Raw genomic sequence first — 7586 nt, forward strand, 5'->3', positions numbered from 1 at the left:
TACATGACCAATCATGACCCAAGCATCCCCATACTTTCCAAGAGTTTATAACACACACTCTTTGGTCAAGTTTACATCATAGTAGAAACCAATACCCCAACTAGCAATAAGTGGGCCAAAAACGTCATCATGTTTGCTTTCATAAGTGACGTAATACACATCATCACTTTTATATTCATTTCGCAACATATGATTTACAAAATCCAGCCATGAAAAGCTATTATATCTAGTAAAACCATCTCTCACTCAACAATGTGAATGATTCATCTCCCTGTGGTGGATTCGCTTGTTGAACACCTTCACCAGCTAAATCCTTCATAGGTTCCTTTTTGGCATGGAGTATGTGAGATGTGTCTCTCTGGTGTCCATCCTTGTTGCAATGACTGCATTGATTCTTTCTCAAACCACCTCAGACACTTTCTGGACCATCCTAGAATGCTTATACTTAGTGCGCCTCGATAAGTGCCCTGTGGAATCCTCACTATCAATGGAATGTGATGAGGTTCTCCCATTATCTGTCGTTGGTTGGTCACTAGTTTTCTTGGATAATTCTACAAATTCTTTTCTGACATACCCAAGTCCTGCATAACAAGGAAATTCTTCCACTTTGATGGGATTCACAATTCCCTCAAAATTAATGCTGAGGCCCCTTCCTCGAGACCCCATCTTCTTCAAGAATTTCAATCTAATTCTTGTAGTATGTTTCTCAAAAGCAACGAAATCATCGTCATAAAAGGAACATGAAATTGAAGAATCACTTTTTACCTCAGGCTTGTTATGCTGCAAATTTTCCAAGGCCTCCTCCTTGGCTTGTAACTGATGTTGGAACCATTGTTTCTCCCTCTCTGATTTTTGTAGGAGTCTTCTTAGTTCAACATTCTCTGCTTGAATACTTTGTTTGATCTCTTCAAGTTCTTGAAGCCATGAAGTATTTGGTTCCCTCCTCATTTTTTGTACAACATGTGCTAAAATCTTTGCCTCGTCGCTTAAATCAAAACCCAAGTCGATAGGTTCACCTTCTACAATCCCAAGAGCTACAATCCTAATTTCATCACCTGAGTTTGATCTGAGTTCAATTGGTCCAACACATATAAACCTTGTAGTTGTGATATTCTCATCATCCTCTGATTCAGATCCTCGGTCTTGTTGCATAGTTGCAACTGTCTTCTGTTTCTCTTTTTTTCCATTCCTCTTTGGCCTCAATTTTGGATGCAATTTCCAGCAATGCCCTTCATCATGCCCTTCTTTCTCACAATGATTACAAGAGGGTTTTTATTCTTTTCTCTTAGTTGTTTCTTCCCTCTTTGGGTGGTCATCTTGCTCATGCTTCTTCTTGTCTTCAATATGTACAACCTTCACACTAGCTTCATCAAGAGTTTTAAGTTCAAATAATAACAATGAATGATGTAAATAACCATGCAATGAGCCAATGTATTTCATCAAAATTTCAGGAGATTCTAATGGAAGATTCAATGCTAATGCCTATTTCCTAAACTCCTGTGTAAAATTTTGGAAATTTCTACCTTTAATTTGTTTCAAATGTTGCCATTCCCAGAATCCTCTACTTTGTGAATCTTGTTGTTTGTTACTTTACTGTGCGCGTTGTAACGATGGATGCCTATGAGAAGTTGGAGAAGGTGGGAAAAGGAACTTATGGGAAGTTGTACAAGGCCAAGGACAAGAACACAGGACAATTGGTTGCCCTTAAGAAAACAAGGCTGGAGAGCGACGATGAGGGTATTCCTCCCACCGCTCTCCGTGAGATTTCCCTTCTGCAGATGCTTTCTCAGGACATCCACATTGTCAGGCTGTTGGATGTAGAACACACAGAGAACAAGAACGAGAAACCCCTTCTTTACTTAGTTTTTGAATACATGGACTTTGATCTCAAGAAGTACATTGATGGTTATTGCCAAAGCCACACAAAAATCCCTCCCAGTATTATTAAGAGCTTCATGTACTAGTTGTGCCAGGGGGTTTCTTATTGCCACAGTCGTGGTGTAATGCACAGGGACCTGAAGCCTCACAATATCCTTGTGGATAAGCAAATAGGTGTAATAAAAATAGCAGATCTTGGCCTCAAAAGAGCATTTACAATTACTATTAAGAAATATACACATGAGATTGTCACTCTCTGGTACAGGGCTTCTGAAGTTCTTCTGGGGGCTAGTCACTACTCTGCACCTGTAGACATTTGGTCTGTTGGTTGTATATTCACTGAAAGTCTTTTAATGTTTTCTCTCTTCACCACATCTATAGGGAGTGCAAAGATTCAGTAGACAGGTTTTCTAAAGAAGTTCTATAACAAGATTTGGGCAGCTGGAGAATAGTGGAGGAAAACAATGGAGAAATTCATGTTTCGGACCAGCCTCCTTACGCATAGAATACATATCTCTGAAGACTTAGCAGACTGTCAAAGCAGCTTTCTTTTTGTATACAGCTGAAATGGATTCCTTTTTGTAAAACCGTTTCTTGTTTTCTGCATGACTTGTGCATCTATTTTCTGATTGGGTTGTTTTTCCTCGAAAGAGGAGACCCGAGGAATAGATGTTCACTACTGTTTTTTACCATGAATATACAACATATGGAAAACTGTTTGCTCTTTTTTGATGTTTCTGAGGACGAAAGCTATTTTCCTCATTAGAGGAGGCTCATGATTTCTCAGGAAGCCCTATCTCTCTTAGTTTAAGGCAGGAAGAGTAGCCTTTTCCTGCAGAGCTTTATGATGCTCAATCATACAGCAAAAAGAATGCTCCAGCATATGCTATGTAACTTTTTATTCTGTTTATAAAAAGTTCATTTTTTTTTCTTTGGAAAAAAAAAATGTTACCATTCCATCATGGCCTTATGTTGGTAACCAGTTGGGTAAAACTATCCTCTTAAAGCATAAACAAACTTAGACCAAGATGAAAGATGTTTACGACTATTCTTACCACCTTTCTTTTGTTGGCATTATGACACAAGTTTGGCACTATGGCACAAGTATTGTCCTTGATGGCAACTCACTCGACAAATCATTCAGATGACAGCTTAGGCTCACAGGCTCTCAGAATAAAAGAAAAGAAGGTATATGCAGGTTCCCATTGACCAAGCCGCATATACACATGGGATCGCCGATCAAAAGGCACATATGCATATGCACACACTTTCATGCAAATAAAAGCGCGTACAGTTTGGAAAGCTTGGTTTTTGGTCCTTGGTATTTGGATCTATGGTTTTGGACCATGGTATCTTGTCCGAAGTGATGAACCCAGGTATTTGGACCCAGGTATTGGTTCTAAGTAGTTTTGTACCATGGTATTAAGTAAGGCCTAAGACTATAAAAAGGGAAGGAGATCATTAGGCAAAGGCACTCAAGGATTGAATATCTAATGAAGAGTAAGATCTAGAATACTGGTGATTGGGTTATGGTGCATAGCTGGATCTAAATCAAGGAGGAACTTGAGCGCTAGAAGATGGATAAGTTCTATTGATGGGTTAAGATCTTAAGGCTTGAAGAGAAGTATCTTTGTGTGATTTTGATCTGTTATATTTGGCGCATGACTTGATCTGTAAATCTAATGATCTGGGTGATGTCTGAATAGTTGAAAAGGGTAAATTATTTTTTACAAATCTGTACGTAAGTTCAGCATAGAAAAGGCATGTATACATGCTGGTTCAGTAATTCAAAACAACATATACGCAGGTTTGTCTTAATACATCGGCATATGGACGCAGGTTATACATATTGAAGTAGCGTACATCTCATAAAATATGTTTTAGCTATTTCTGTTTATTTCTGCAGTGTTTTGGGTTCAAGATTGGTTTCTGGTTACTGTTATTGTATTCTGGTTACAGCATTCAGAGAAGTGGTTATTTGATTCAGTTTTGGTTGGTGCAAAGGAGATTGGTTGATGCAGATATATTTGATGTTTGATTGATGTTACTGATGGATCCAGTCTGAAAATTTATGAAACGTGGTCCCTGGAAGAAAAGAGAAGGTTGTAGCCTTCTGTAGGTCAGCGCCTACGTACTAGTACATCAGCTAGTACAAGAGCTAAGGGGGTTGTAGCTCCCTTCTAGGAGAAGCTGGAGAACGAGAGAAGGTTGTAGCCTTTTGCAGGTAGAATCCTGCGTATTGGTATAAGACTGCACGAGTACAAAAATATTGTAAAAAGAGGTTTCTTATTTAAAGAAGATAGAAACAAATTGCAGTAGGTGGTTTTCACCCACATTGGGTTTCCACCTTATATCTTGTGTTCTTGTGTGTGATTGCCTGTACTGTTTACTGCACTTGATTACTGTCTTATGTTCTGATACACAGGTTAAGATCAGCTAACTAAAATTAGAAGTCTGCAAGATATACACGGTTTTCTCTAAACACAGTTGCGTATATACGCAGGTTTAATTAACAGAAGTAGCGTATACCAATTTGTTTATGGAAATGAAAAATTATTAAATTGCTAATATTGATTCACCCCTCCCCCCCAGTATTATTTCCAACAATTGGAATCAGAGTAGGTCCTTCAAAAGAAGCTTGATTGCTTGAAGGAAGATCTATCATCATGAGCAACTACGAAAAAGAGGCATCCATCAAGCCACCAATATTTGATGGGAGAAACTTCGTCTATTGTAAGGTAAGAACTACAACCTATCTTCAATCTCTTGGTACAAAAGTTTGGGATATCGTGGAAGGAGGATACACATTTCCATCAACAACTCCTACAGTTATGGCTGGTAAAAAATAGTATGAAACAAATGCAAAGGTTGTCAATACTCTATTGGGGGGTCTATCTCAATCAGAATTCATCAAGGTTATGCAGCTCAAAACTGCCAAAGAAATATGGGACAAGATCATTCTAAGCTATGAAGGAGACGATCAGGTGTGCAAAACTACAATCTCTAAAAATTCAATATGAAACTCTCAGAATGCAAAATGATGAAAGTGTGGCTAATTATTTCTTACGTATAGATGAGATTGTTAATCGCATGAAAAACTTGGGTGAAGAGATAAAAGAAGTTACTTTAGTTGAAAAGGTTCTAAGATATTTGTCTTCTAAGTTTGAATCAAAAGTTTCTGCCATAGAAGAAAAGAAAAATCTTCAGAGTATTACCATGCCACAGTTGCACGGAATCCTAACTGCTTTCGAAATGAGAAAAGGGGGTCCATCAGACATGAGAGAAGCTGCATTCAAAGCTTCAGGAAAAGGAGAATACATTGAGTCAGGACATACGTCAGAAGGAGAGGAAGAATCAAATTTTGTCAAGAACCTTCAACGGGGTTCTGGAATATTCAGAGGTAAGCTACCGTTCAAATGCTTTTCTTGTGGAAGAGTCGGTCACTATGCAGCCAAATGTCCTCATAAAGATAAGCCTGATAAAGGTAAGGAACTAGTTAAATGGAACCAAAAACATAACGTAAGTAAGAAGAGCTATTACACACATGAAGGCAGTGATGGACTTTCAAAAAGTGATGAAGATGAACATGGTAATGATTATAGACTTTTGATGACCTTTGAAGATGATGATTTCTTGGATGCTATAGATGAAGATGATCTCTATGAAGAAATTTCTAAACTTAAAATTTGTTTAGAAGAAAAGAGTATGATTATACATACTCTGACATTCCAACTTACTGAAAGGGAAAAACACAATGAAAAGTTAGAATGTGAAATTGTGGGTCTTAGAAAAGATATTGAGAAAACAAAAGCTATTAATCTTAGATTTTCTAAAGGATCTGAAACTTTAGATGAGATTATCAAAGTTCAGCAGCATTCTCCTCTAATCAAGACAGGTCTTGGATATACTGAAGAAGCATCTCAAGCACATAAGCCATCCACCTCCAAAATTTATCTTGATGCAGCAAGGAGAAGTGAACAGGTTGACAATCGTCAGCAAAGGCATAAATCGGATCACCAGGTAAATCGAGGTCAATCTACTTCAAGGATGAACAGAAGTTACAACCAACCACAGGTAAATCATTCTCAGTTTGCCTCAAGAATGAATGTCAATGGAAACTACAATCACCTGGCTGGTAGATTTGATAATCGCAGGAATTTCTTTAATGGCCAATGTTTCTCTTGTCATAACTTTGGACACAAAGTTGCTCAATGTGTTGCCTACAAGACCATCATGACTAGAGAAGCACAAAATCAAAGGAGTGTAACTGGGATCATGAAGAGGACCTACAACAAATTTTCTTCACTTGAAAATGAAATAGAATGCTCTATTTGTAACAACTTTGGTCATGAAGATTTTGAATGTAGGAGTAAGTTTCGGCAAACATCTCAGAAGGAGCAAGCTTCATTGGGTACCAAAACATGGGGAAAGAGAGAACCACAACCAGAAAGATGTGTATAGCATTATATGCAGAAGGATAAGAAAATCAGTGGTACATCAACAGTGGATGCTCGAAACATATGACAAGTGATAAAGAAAAACTTCAGTCATATAGTGCCTTAGAAAAGGAAAGGAAGGTCTCATTTGGAAATGACACCCCTGCACTCATAAAAGGTAAAGGCTCTGTTCTTTTAAAAGAAAAGGTCAAAGATGGAAATATTATGTATGTTGATGGCTTAAAGCATAGTCTATTGAGTGTTAGTCAAATGTGTGATCAAGGAAATGAGGTAGTATTTCGATCAAATGGATGTATTGTTCGTGAGCTTGATACAGGAGAAATAGTGATCAAAGGCATAAGAACTCCAAATAATTTATACATACTCAAGGGAGGACATCAACAATGCTAGCTGAGAAAAATGATGAACACTGGCTATGGCACAGAAGATTGGGGCATCTAAGTTTCCCTCAGGTAAGGAAAGAATGCAAATATTAGGTTGTTCGTGATCTCCCTAACATCAAAATTCCAGACAATACAATATGCAAATCATGTCAGTTTAGTAAGCAAACCAGAACACATTTCCCTGAGAAGGAAGGATCAACTAGTAAGCCACTTGAACTTGTCCATATAGACTTATGTGGTCCATCAAGGAAAAAGTCACCTCGTGGAGAAGAATACTTTATATTGTTCATTGACGACTTTTCCAGGATGTGTTGGATAGGACTTCTGAAGCATAAAGACAAAGCTTTCGAAAAGTTCAAAGCGTTCAAAGCATTGGTTGAAAATGAATCAGATCGCAAAATCAAATGCCTCCGGTCTGATCGAGGAGGGGAATTCACCTCGGATGAATTTTTTGACTTTTGTGAAGAACATGGAATAAGAAGGGAATTCTCTACTGCAAGGACTCCTCAACAAAATGGAGTGGTAGAAAGGATGAACACAACAGTTCAACAAATGGCTCGTGCTATGCTTGATGAGTATGGAACTCCTACAACCTTCTGGGGTGAAGCTACATTTGTTGCCGTTACTATTATCAACAAAACAAATGTCCGGGTAAACATCACTCAAACTCCTCATGAACTTTGGTATGGTAAGACTCCTACGGTAAAATACTTCAAAGTTTTTGGAAGCAAATGTTACATCAAAAGGACTGATGAAAATCTTGGCAAGTTTGAACCTAGAGCAGATGAAGGCATTATCCTCGGTTACTCTTCTCGAATTAAAGGATATGTGTTACAATAAAATAATTGGAAAAATTGTTGAAAGTATT

General features: G+C 38.0%; 1 pseudogene; it reads left to right on the forward strand.

The window, feature by feature from the left end:
- The first annotated feature begins 1607 nt into the window (after positions 1-1607).
- LOC149261140 (cyclin-dependent kinase B2-1 pseudogene) lies at positions 1608-2279 on the forward strand (annotated as a pseudogene).
- Positions 2280-7586: the final 5307 nt, after the last annotated feature.

The sequence above is a fragment of the Pinus tabuliformis genome, chromosome 6, assembly GCF_031772625.1.
Source record: "Pinus tabuliformis cultivar Carrire ecotype Pingquan chromosome 6, CPIR1, whole genome shotgun sequence".
Classification (NCBI taxonomy): Eukaryota; Viridiplantae; Streptophyta; class Pinopsida; order Pinales; family Pinaceae; genus Pinus; species Pinus tabuliformis.